This window comes from Triturus cristatus, chromosome 3_1 (genome assembly GCF_964204655.1).
Source record: "Triturus cristatus chromosome 3_1, aTriCri1.1, whole genome shotgun sequence".
In the NCBI taxonomy this organism is placed as follows: Eukaryota; Metazoa; Chordata; class Amphibia; order Caudata; family Salamandridae; genus Triturus; species Triturus cristatus.
In genome coordinates, this window is record NC_140583.1 from 898,572,455 (window position 1) to 898,585,925 (window position 13,471).

A 13,471-nucleotide genomic window follows, 5' to 3' on the forward strand; every position below is an offset into this window, starting at 1 on the left:
AATTCGCTCCCCCTTTCCATCTAATGCAACTGTGAAATCACCAGAGCAAGACGCAATAAATCTCTGCCTATAATTCCTCTCTGCACACAGAGTCATGTTTTCACATTAGTCCCAAAACGAAATTTCTTTGCCAATTTGAAAGCACACTTACTGCTCTTTTTTTTTTCGGGGCAAGTGAAAATCACTTTTACAGACTGACACATTATGAAACCACCATGTGTAACTACAACAAAAACAATTTCCATTTCTATTATTCATTTCTTAAGTTACCACATACATCCCCTCTCAAACTGTAAACTCACCTTTAAAATTAGTTAGTTGTGAAAGAAATGTGACACTCAAACAGCAGATTATCAGAGCCAGGATCTCTGTTGTGTTCACCTCTCTCCTCTCAGCAGAACCAGATAATGGCAAACTTTCCCTCTATTTTTCCACACATATACATGTAAGTTTCAAATCTCAGTGCTTCCCCCTTTTTTTCAAATGTAATCACACATTTCTATTGGTTGAAAACCAACCCTTTTCCAAAAGTACCCTTCCCCCAACTTGACTTCTGCCTAGTACCCTTCCCCCAACTTGACTTCTGCCTGCTACCATAGCAACAGCTCATGGAACACTGCTGTGTAGAGTTAGGTCAGAAGTTCGCCAAACAATGTTTCAATTCCACAGAGCAAGAGTGCTTGACTTTTCAAACCTTACAGCAAATCCATAGTACTGTTCTTTGGTTACACATTTTTTTGTACCAATACAAAACATGCTTCTATTAATTTACACATACAGCCTAGTTTTTATTCTAGAATGGTATGAAACAGCCAATCAGTTCTTTTTGTTTTGTAAAAAATATGTATGCCTCCATTTCCAAACTGTCTTTCTTTTCATATTGCCATTCTACTGAAAGACACCTCCTGAGTGCATCCAGTTCTCCTTTGAAGATGTTCACAGTGTGGATTGTAGGGCACAGCTATGTCTTCTGGAGTGAAAAGTTTGCAGAGAAAACAGGTATGGTGAGAGACCTTGCTTTGCCAAATGTAGACATTAAATGGATTGGTCAGAGAGGGTTAAAGTGGCACCAATTGATGCCATTGGTGAAATCCTTCATTCAAATCCAACACCCTGACCTCATAATAGTGCACTGTGGTGGCAATGACCTAGGCACTTTGACTGGGGTAGGTCTGGAAATGCTTATGAAGGACACCTTTGCACAACTGTTTACACTTTTCCCTAAAACTGCCTTTGTGTTTTCCAACATATGCCAAAGGCAAAAATGGAACTGGTCCAATCATTTCTGTCCAAAGATTGACAAAGCAAGAAAGCACGTCAACAAATCTGTTTCTGCTTTCCTCCGTGACTATGGTATGGGTGCCATTTACCACAACAACTTGCGTTATGACATGCAAGACATTTATAGAGGAGATGGTGTGCACTTCAATGATGAAGGGAACAGAGTCTTCCTCTTGAACCTTAGACTCTGCATCGGTACTTACTTGTAGGTACCACTAAAAAAATGACTTCATAAACACAACAGCTCTTTTTAGAGCTCCCTAATTTCTAAACTCTTAAATCTGCTTTTCATTTATTTTATTTTATTTTTTTTACCGTACGCTTACCGTAAGCTTACCGTACGCGTACCCCGTGATTTTTTTTAAAATCAATAAATGTTTTTTTTGTACTTTTCTGTCCTTCTTTGACCCCCTTACAAATGTTAGGGGGTCTGTAACTCTCCTCATTGCCCCCTTTCCTTGTTTTCACTCTTTTTTTTCAGAGTGAAACACACAAAATGGCGGCCGCCGCTTCCTGGTTTCGGCCGATTCGAATGTTTACTAAGATCTATGGGCCAATCAGAATCTCCTTCGCGCACGCCATGTTTCTTCCGTACGCTTACCGTAAGCTTACCGTACGCGTACCCCGTGATTTTTTAAAAAAATCAATAAATGTTTGTTTTGTACTTTACAGTCCTTCTTTGACCCCCTCACAAATGTAAGGGGGTCTGTAACTCTCCTCATTGCCCCCTTTTCTTGTTTTCACTCTTTTTTTTTCAGAGTGAAACACAGAAAATGGCTGCCGCCGCTTCCTGGTTTCGGCCGATTCGAATGTTTACTAAGATCTAAGAGCCAATCAGAATCGCGCTCGCGCACGCCACCGTACGCTTACCGTAAGCGTACGGTAAGCGTACCGTAAGCGGGCTCAGATATATATATTGATTTAAAGGCTATTTTCTCAGAATCTACTGAACAGATTTACACCAAACCTACAAAAGGCACTTCCTTGACCTAGGGACTACCTCTCTGCCAAATTTTGAGTAATTCTGTTCAGCCGTTCGGGCTGTAGCTCGTTCTAAAGGTCCTATGGAAAAATGCATGGGAAAAACGCGTTTTGGGACCCCCCTTTTATCTCAGCCCCCGCTTGACGGATCCCCCCGAGACTTTCAGGGTAGGAGCGGAGCGTAGCGCCCCACCTATTTTGAGAAATTCGCGAGGATTCGTCGACCGGCGCCAAAGTTATTCAAAATAGAATGTTGAGGTTTTCCTATGGAAACGTGGTCCTAACTATAACTACCTACTGGCGACCGCCAGTAGGTAATATATATATATATATATATATATATATATATATATTCACTGAAAAAACCATAGGTTTCAAGTCTGATATAGTTAGGAGTTGGCATTGTAAAAACCTTTGAAATTCATGGAAAAAAACATAGGTTTCAGGCCTGATATAGTTAGGAATTAGCATTTTAAAAACCTTAGAAATTCACTGAAAAAACAATAGGTTTTAGGGGTGTTATAGCTAGCTGGACATTTCACTCGAACAAAACCATTGAAATTCCTCCGATATAGTTAGTTTTACTAACTACATCTTGCGCGCCCGCAATCCACTGCTGATGATGTCACATATTACATCATTCAAGACATGGTCAGTGACAACACTGATGACATCTCCCACATTGACAAGTTGCCCCGGGGGTGGCGGTCCCGGGGGCTGGGGGGGCCTGAGAGCCCCCATCCCAAATTACTTAAAGCTGTGGGGGGTGGCGGTCCCCGGGGCTAGGGGGGCCGTGAGCCCCCGCATATACTATCTTTGAGCCCCAGGGGGTGGCAGTCCCCGGGGCAGAGTGGGGGGGGATTGGGACGCCCCACACTTTTTTTAATTCTGCCGCCAGGATTTGGCCCCCCCGGGGGCCATTTACCAAGGAGCCCCCCGCTTCTTTTTTTTTATTTTCGGCTGAAATTCGCGCTGGGTGCGCAAATCTCGCCGATTTTTTTTTTAATGCTTTTTTTGGCCCTGAGGGTCCTTGTGGGACCCCCTGAGCAGGCCTAGGGGGTCAGGGTGTTTCTACCCTTCCCCCTTTTTGCGTTTTTTGCTTTTGTTTTATAGGTTTCTTGTGCCTCGGTTCTACCGAGGCACAAGATGGCTGCCATGACTTCCTCATCTGGAGTGTTGACAGCCAATTAGAATACAGCTCATGCACGGCAGGGTGCGCGCTGGGTGCAGGGAGGGTGCGCGGATCCTCCGAGGCCATAGATATATCTCTGATTTTACTTTTGATTTTCTCAGGAACTACTGAACGGATTTACACCATTTAAGCAAAAGGTATATATGTATATTACCTACTGGCGGTCGCCAGTAGGTAGTTATAGTTAGGACCAACTGTCCATAGGAAGAGCATTTTCTGTTTTGCTTATAACTTTGGCATCGTTTGATGAATCTTCATGAAATTTTCCAAACTAATTCTTTGTACATATCAGCTCCTATGCTGAAAGTTTGGGGGTGATTCATCAGGGGGGGTTGAGAAAAAAGGGGGGGTCTCAAACCATCTTTACTCCGTGTTAATTTCCATCGGAAACTTTAGACAAGGCTACAGGTCGAACGGGTGAATGGAATTACCCCAAATTTGGCAGGGAGAAGGGTCTTGGTCTAGAAAGCACGCTTTTGTTTATTTGGTGTAAATCTGTTCAGTAGTTTTTGATAAATATTGAAATTTACAGATATCGATATTTGGGAATTCTGCCATCTGATTGGCTGAGGCGTTACGAGCATGAGCTTGCTGCTTATTGGTTGGGAGCGCTGCGAGCGGTTGCAACTAAGAAGTATTGGCTGCCATTTTGTGATTCTGTTGAAGTGAGTAAGGGGAAAAAGGGCAAAAAAAGTAGGAAAGAGGAGGGTAGGAGCACTGTAACCTCTGTGGGGTGTTTAGGGTGTGCTATAGAGGGGGTGCAAAGCGAACTACTCATACCTACTGGTCTGAAAGTGCTGGGTACGGAAATTAAGTGAGGTATTGTGTAGAGTCTGATGCTGTTAAGGTGAGCTGCTGAGGGACTCTGGGATTAAAGCATGAGACCAAACTGTCTGTCTTATGTTGTGAAGTCAGGTGCCCTCTCCATTGCACCACACCTGTGGAAGTAGTGTCAGCATGTGTTTATACCTGCTAGGACGAACTACTGACCCCTACTGGTCTGAAAGTGCGGGGGTACGGAAAATATGTGAGCTATTGTCTAGAGTCTCATACTGCTAAGCTGAGCTGCTGCCGGACTCTGGGATGAAAGCGTGAATCCAAACTGTGAGTCCTATGCTGTGAAGTCATGTGCTCTGGCTGCTGTGCCACATCTGTGCAAGTAGTGTCAGCATGTACTTATACCTACTCGGAGGAACTTTTGTTTCGAATATTGTAAGTTGTGTATGGTGTTTAGGGGGTTTGAGTGCGAACTCAAATTTGCGCGTATCAAATCAATTTGGTATTTGGAAAGTGCAAACTACTCACTAGTATGGGTCTGATGGTGCTGGGGGCATAAGCTGAGCTGCTGCCCGATTCGGGGATAAAGGCGCTGAACTACTGGCCCCTACCGGTCTGAAAGTTTGGGGTATGGAAATTAAGTGAGGTATTGCCTAGAGTGTTATGCTGCTAAATTGAGCTGCTGCTGGACTCGGGGATGAAACCGTGAGCCCAAACTGTGTGTCCTATGCTGTGAAGTCATGTGCTCTGGGCGCTGTGCCACACCTGTCCAAGTAGTGTCAGTAATATTTTATACATAGTAGGAGGAAGTTTTGTTTGGAACACGGTAACTTGTATATGGTGCTTAGGTGGTGTTATAGAGGGAGTGCGAATGTAAATCAATATGGTATTTGTAAACCTCAAACTACTCACTCCTATGGGTCTGAAGGCCCTGGAGGCCGGCGTGGAAATTATGTAAGCTATTAAGTGAGCTATTGCTCAGAGTCACATGGTGCTGAGCTGCTGCCGGAGCAGGGGATTAAACTATGAGCCCTGTGCTCTGAACTCATGTTTTCTGGCTGCTGCGGCACACCTGTCCAAGAAGTGTCAGAATGTGTGCATACGTACTAGGAGGAACTTTTGTTTTTAAACAGTGTTACATCTGTAGGGTGATTGGGGGTGCTACAGAATGAGTGTGAAGTTCAATTCTGCCATTTCCAATCAATGCGGTATTTGTAAATTGCAAACTACTCACTCGTTTGGGTCAGCAGGCGCTGGGGGCCGGCGTGGAAATTAAGAGAGCTATTGCTCTGCGTCACATGGTGCTATTCTGATCTGTCGCTAGAGTCGGTGATCAAAGCAAGAGCTTGGTGCTCCAAAGTCAGATGGTGTGGCCACTGCACCACAGCTGTGTGGAGAAAACATTTTGGCGAGGGTGCGGGAGATGCCGTTACCTGGCCCTAAAGTAGCGGGCCTAAGTTGTCAGTTATAGGCGGCTCCACAAAGAGCCCTTGTATTTATTAGTTGGAGCTACATATAAATGCGGATGCACAGCTTCAGGTTATTCAGAAAAACTCGATTTCCCTGATTTGTGAAGTGTACTCCATCACTTCTGTAGATATCAGCCATATCAAAACGTATGTTGTTGTTGTAGAGCGACCCCATTCTATGGTCTCTGAGGTATACAAACACAGCTTTGTTGACATTCTTCCGAGATTTTTCAATCTGAGGACAAAATTGGTTTGACCATCTCCACTTCTGTCTTTGGCATATATTGGAATATACAAAGACAGTTTGAGGCAAAATCAACATCAATTGTCGAAAGGTGTCCTTCATTAGCATTTCCAAACCTACCCCAGTCAATGTGCCTAGGTCATTTCCACCAAAATGCACAATCACGAGGTCAGGGTGTTGGAGATGCAAACAGGATTTAACCAAAGGCAACAATTGGTGCCACTTCAATCCTCTCTGTGCAAACCATTTAATGTCCACATTTTGTAAACCTATGTCTAAGTCAATACGTCTCTGTTCTGCATACCTCTTGCACCAGAAAACATAGCTATGTCTTACGATCCACGCTAGCATTTTGAAGGTATGGCTGGAAGGTATGGAAAGATGTCTGTAGCTCATGCAGTTCCTTTGTAGAGTAAGAGATATGTTTAAAGTTTAAATTGACTGGAAGATAAGAAGCATTGGTTAATAAAGAGCAGTCTAAACGTGGAGTCCATACGATAGGATGAAATGTGCTCAGCTCAACCAGACGTGCTACTTGCATTTGGAAGGTACATTTGCAACTTAAAACAATGGTGAACTTTTACCCACAGGTGCTGTTAAATGTTCGAGAATATGCTGAAAAAAAAACGTTATGTTTAAAAAATCATGATGTTTTAACCTGCAGGTGTCGTAGAATGTTCCAGAAAGTGTGGTGATAAAATAGGTTGAACTTCTGACCTGTATGTGGTGTGGAATATTAAGTAGCTTTTCAGATGGAAAATTAAAAAATAACCAATGGAGATAAGTTTTGGAATGTCGATGAAGGAATTAAGTATTCTGATTTGTTCTTTACATGTATTTATATGTGGAGCGACAGAGAAATTGTGCCATTACTGGTTCCATTCTTGATGTAAGCGGTGCATTACATGTACTGTGTGACAAAGAAAGAATTTCATGCATGTGTGACATTTGAAATCTGCATACCAACTACAAAGGTGAGGTAGAAATGAACAAGGTGTGTTATTTGTTCTGTAGTAGTGATTAAGTATTTGAGGAGATATTTTTAAGTTTGAAAGTATTTTTTATTTCAAAATAATATACTGTTAGTAAAGTGTGGTGTTTCATATTGCGTATAAAATATGCATAACATTTGAAATGTTGTTAAATAAGTACTTTATATATGTTTAGGAATTTTTCGCAAAGAAAAAATGTAGTTTGTCATCTTTAAAGGACTGTATGGTTTTGAAAATGAGGTATAGCGTTAATTTGGGTTTGCCAATGTATTCAGGCGAGATAAACAAAATGTCCCATGTTTGCAAATTATACTTTTTGTGGAAGTAGTGGGGAAGGGGGTGTAGGAGATGTATGTGTTATTAAGTTAAAAGCGATAAAACCAAACCCAGAAATGTTATGTGGACAGGATGTGGTCTCATTTTTGACAGTGAGAGGTAGATTTGAATATAAGTCTAGGTAGGTTGTTGTACTGTGAGGCCGTCTACACTGTTTGGAGATTACATGGAGAAGAGATGAAGATAGTAAAATTGACACATTCCTTTTATATGTACGCATAGTTTGAATCTTTGATCATAGGTTGAGATATAATATGAACACGGTTTCTGGTTTGCATTTGGGCATAGGTAATAGTTTTAGTAGTTTGTGACTAGTGAATAATAAAAAGGTAGATATACTAAAATATATGGTAGTAAACGTATTAATGACTGTCTGTTCTTATGACATGGAAGTGGTCGGGGAGTGTTTCTTTAGAAGACATGTTTTATAAATATATGAGAGATAAAAAAGAAATGAAAATGTTCGGTATCATTTCTGTATGACTTTCTTGACATTAGTAAACTACATGTGATTATAAGTGATACTAATTGTCAGGCACACTGTGTCCCTGTGCTGAATATACGTAGGTGTTTAAGTGGTCCGGGTTTTACCGGTGCTCAGCTTCACTATGCCTTTTGAGACACTCGTCATTTTTTTCATTCCATTTAATGGCCTTAATATACATACAGAAAAGGCACGGTATATCACAAGTTTAAGAATTAGAACTTTGTTTACTCTCCCCATCCTCTGCTATACACTCTACAGAGTGTTTAAACAACTTTATTAACATAGAGATGTCTATCTAGTAAAGGTGGTGTAGTGCCACTGGGCCCATGTAAGAACCGTGCTATGGGATGGTTTATGTTTTACCCGCCAATTTGCATGTTTGAATACTTTTTGCTGATAAGCGTTACCGGAAGATACGTGTTACAATTAAGCCCGTGTATGGGTATAGTGGCGCTTCTAGGAATTGTGGGGGTTTCTGTTTGATTTCGTAAGGTTAAGCAAGGGCGGGGGTGGGGGAGGTGGATATGTTGGTGATTAAAACACAGACTTTAGTAACATGCAGATGTCTAGCTACTAAAGGTGATGTAGTACCACTGGGACCATTTATAAAGCGCCCTATGGCATGGTATATGCTTTACCCACAAACTTGCATGTTTTAATACGTTTTGCTGATAAGTGTTTCGGGAGACATCTGTTGAAATTAAGCCACTGTATGGCCATAGTGGCGCTTCCAGGTTTGCTGGGGCTCTTTGTTTTATTGCGTAAAGTTAAGCAAGGGCAGGTGTGGAAGTGGTTTAGTGGTACTGGGACTATTTATAAACTGCCTTATGGTATGGTGTATGTTTTACTTGCAAAATTGCAGGTTTCAATACCTTTTGCTGATGAGCGTTCTGGCAGACACCTGTTGAAATTAAGTCTATGTATGGCTATAGTGGCGCTAACAGGAGTGCTGGGGCTCATTGTTTGATTTCGTAAGGTTAAGCAAGGGCAGGGGTGGGGGTGGGAGAGGTGGGTATGTTGCTGATTATAACACGGACATTTGTAACGTGAACATGTGCAGCTAATAAAGGTGATGTAGTGCCACTGGGTCCATTTATAAAGTGCTCTATGGAATGGTATATGTTTTTCCGGAAATTTGCATGTTTTAATACCTTTTGTTGCTGAGCGTTCCGGAAGACCCTTGTTGAAATTAAGTCCCTGTATTGGTATAGTGGCTCTACTAGGTTTGCTGGGGCTTTTTCTTAAGGTTAAGCAAGAATGGGGATGAGGGTGGTGTAATGGCACTGGGCACATTTATGAACCGCTTTATGGTATGGTATATGTTTTACTCGCAAATTTGCATGTTTTAATACCTTTTGTTGATGAGTGTTCCAGTAGACAGCTACGCAAATCACACAACATTTCTGTGGATAACAAATCTTCGTGCTGATAGACACTCTTGCACTGTGGTAGAAGGCTGTCAGCGTTGATGGCAAATTATGAAAGTTGGTGGCATTGTACATTTAAATGGAAGCTTGGACCATTTCTTTGTTACTATGGTGCAGTCAGGGCTTTAAGTGGGAAAAAAAACTGGGGGTGCTCTAAAAGGGGCACGGCAAACCTGTTAAAGGGGTGTGGGTTATCCAAGTATGGGCGTGGTCTACATCAAGATAACTAGCATTGTGTGCTTAAGAAGATCCCCTCCAATTATCCTACGTTCGGAAAACATGCTCTTTAAAGGATTTCCCTTCCTCCTACAACGTGTCTCAGCTAGCATGATGTCTCCACTTCTCAGTAGTGAGCAAAATTAGCATGCGCACATCGATGTGCATGCTCTCACTGCAGTCCAATAAACAAAAAAGAAAACTAACTACCTTTGCGAGGGCCGAAAATAGAGCCCGATAGAGACCCGTTTCGAGGTCTCCTGAAAATAACTGCCGGTGCTCAGACCCGGCCCACTTAAAGCCCTGAATACATCCATCCTAAGCACTGCGCCATCCAACCATCTTTCAATTCATCCATACATTTCTACCTACATACATAGATACATCTGTCCCTGCACTTATCCTAAGCATCTATCAGCCCACTCGCCTATGGTAAGCACTGTGCCATCCATCCAGTCACATACCCATATATCCATACATACATCTGTCCCAGAACCAATCCTATGCATCTATCAGCCCTATCCTAAGTACTGGTCCATGCATCCATTCATCCTTCCATCCATTCATACATCCATACATCCATCCATCTAGCTATCCATTCATCCATCTGGCCATCCATCCAATCGCCCTTTATTCAACTATCCGTCCTTATTTCCGTGCACCCTCCTCCCCGATCCTAAATACCGCGTATTATACTCATCCACCCAGCCTCTTAAGGGGCCGAAAAGGCTGACGATAATCATTGACAGGCAGATGTTTCTGATAAAGAACAAGAAAGCTTTGAGTTGCTCTTTGTGGACCATAGTTCACCCCCCTTCTCTGGTGGTGTTATAAACAAAGGTTGATCCAGCGAAAGAAATGTAAAGCAGCTTTTTAGTGTAAGACTTTAATTTAGAAACATAACGGGGCATATTATCAAGAATGGCGTCAACATTATTACCGCTTTAGTGGCAGGAAACTGCCGCTAAAGCGGTGATAATGGATTTGATAATATGCCCTTGTTAATTCCCATAGCAGCCCAGGTTCTGGTGTGAAGCTGGGCTTCTATGGGAATTGACAAGGGCATATTATCAAGCTCATTATTGCCGCTTTAGCGCCGTTCTTGATAATATGCCCCTAAGTGAGCCAGGCAATGTTTTCGTAGTACTACAAAAAGACACTGTGAAAGGTGAGAGCAGGGTTGTGCTGGAGTTGGCTGCATGTGGTTGTCTCTAAAGGCGCAACCAGAGTGAAATTTCAGGAGAGGCTAATTCTTTCAGCAATAGGCAGGATGGGGATGTAGGGGCTCTAAAAAGGGGTGAAAAAGAACAGAGCATCATTTACAAGCAAATGGTCTTTTGAAGACCTGTGAAGTACTCGGGTGTGGCTCTGTGTGTGCGATCGGGAAGCTGTCTCAGGGAGTCCGGGGCAATGGGCGTTGTGCGCCTGGTGGTCTCTCTGCTAATTACGCCACGATTATGTTGCTCCTGTGCTGCAAAAAGAGAAGGGAAATCGTGAGAGAAAATGGCTCTCTTTAAAGGATTTCTTTTCTCCTACAACGCGGCTCACCTGGCATGATGTCTCCACTTCTCAGTAGTGAGCAATGTGCATGCTCTCACTGTCTCACTACAGTCCAATAAAAATAAAAAAACAACGGACTACCTTTGCGAGGCCCGAAAATAGAGCCCCATAGAGATCCATTTGGAGGCCCCCAAAAATGAACTGCCGGTTCTTAGACCCCCACAGACCCCCCACTTAAAGATTTGGGGGCAGTGTTATGTTTGCGAAGTTGTAGATAAAATTGTTAGGCTAATAATTGGTACTTGTTCAGTGTGCCGTTTGGTTGATAATATCATCCTAAGTACATAGATAACAATTTTTAAAAATACTATCTATAAAGTTGTCTACGGTGGGTTGCAGAGGGAGTGCTGTGGGGTGGTGGGGTGCGGTGGAGAGGTGAAAAGTACGAGGTAGTGCAGTTCCATGTAAATTGGAAAGGTGTATGTAAATAATTAAATAAATACTTGCTGTATGTTCTATGGCACTACCAGTCATCCTACTGCTCCCCTGCCCTGCTCCATCACGTTGCAGCACTGCCTCTGGAAGCCGTCAGTAGAACTTATGTAATTGTATGTTATTAGTTTAATATATTGAATTGATGTAAAAAATTATTTAATCTATTTTTTTTTCAGAAAATTATTTTGTTTGGATTAAAATTTGAAAATGCCTTGAGGAACTAAAAAAAAGACAAGAGAAAAAAATATATATTTGAAGAAAAGGAAACATTTTCAATTAGAAAAAAATGAGAGTACTACACAAACAGTTTCTTCTGGTAAAAACACTAGACAATTTCTGAAAAATACTACGAACATTTAATGAAAATAACATCATACAAAGGAAAAAGAAGAATTTTTCAAGTAAGGAGAAGGAGACTTCAATGTCAAATACCAGGAAAAGAAAACATGATCAAGAAACAGTATCTGTTACCCGGAGACAAAAACAATTTCAAAAAATTCGTCAGAGACTTTTTCGAACTAGAGTGATTCAGAATTTAATGAAAACATGCTGCAAATATAAAAAGAAAGTGCTGCAATTCAAACAGGAGCAGTGTATTGAAAGTATAGTGGATACTGCTTTCACTTTAAAACAGAAGTTATTCATTGTGATTTTGAAGAGGATTAAAGTGTTGGATAAAGTAATCAAAGTGTTGAAAGAGAAAAGTAGAAGAAAAAGACTTGTGAACAGAACCAACTTTAGCAAAATATTTAGTGCACATTGGAAACATACTTCTACTAGTGAGCCTTTTTTTAATGTGGAAAGTTACTTCCAGGAAAATAGTTTACCATTTGTAGCTGATGCTGGAGGGCATTGCTACTAAGTTCCGCATGGTTGGCCCCTTGCAAAAGAGGAATCGGTTGGTAAAAGTGCAGAAGAGTTAATAGCTGAAGAAGTACAAGGGAAACGTATACAAGCTCCTGTGTATAAGTGGGGTTGTAGCAGTGTGTGTAGTATTCGACAGGAATCTATTGATATAACGCGAAATTTGCTACGATAATATACACAGAAAAGTATTAAACAGAAGATTAAGTTGTTGCAAGGACTAGATCCATATAATGTAAGAAAATATACTGAGAAGCATGGTCATTCTCTGGCTTGTCGTTCAGGAAAAGTGTGTAAAATTGTTTTTCATCACTTGAGGATGTTAGCAGTACACTATTCAGAGATGCGTAAGTTTGTAAGGAAAATTTACTATGTAAAAAGTCCTGCATTATGTTTAAGTAAACTGAATACAGGACTTTTAAATGGTTCTTTATCAGATGTTCAAAAAAAGTGTGATGATATTGAAATGCGATATTTTGGTTCAGAAGAGCAGTCCATAGAAAGTGAAAGTTTGACAATTACAGATGTTGAAGGAGATGGGAAAGTGATTAGCACTGATCAGTTTGAAGAAGAAATTGGAAATTTTTATGTAGTGTTCTCTGAAATACCAAACTATGTTTATGTTTGTTGTCGACATACTCATTATAAAAGTCAAACTAGGAATATTGATTTGTATTTGAAAAGTGAAAAGGAGAACAATAGTAAGTGGGAAGAATTTGCAACTTACCTGTTGGTGGAAGGTCGATTTGAGTTAGGTAGTGATCAACGTATATGTAAATATTGTTATAACAAATTAGAAGAGAAGAAAATGCCTGCTAGAGCAGTACATAGTAACTTAGAATTAGTAGATATTCCGGAGGAACTGGCAGAATTGAATACATATGAGTCGGTTCTAATTCAATTTGTTCATCCTTTTCAAACTATAATTCGGATGGAGCCTAAAACAGGTAAATTGCCACCAACAGACTTGCAAAGAGGGCTGAAAGGAAGAGTGGTGTACTTACCTTTGGATTTTAAGAAAAATATTGAAACTATTGCTGGAGAGAAAGAGGAAAATGAGGCAGTAGTCATTCTAGTAAATGGTGTACCAACAAAGAGTCGGAAAATATGGCAAGAATTTGTGGATGTTACGAAAGCTGAAAAGGCCACCTTATATCTTATAGAGAACAATTTTTATTACAAAACTGTAAATGTGGATGAACAGGTGATA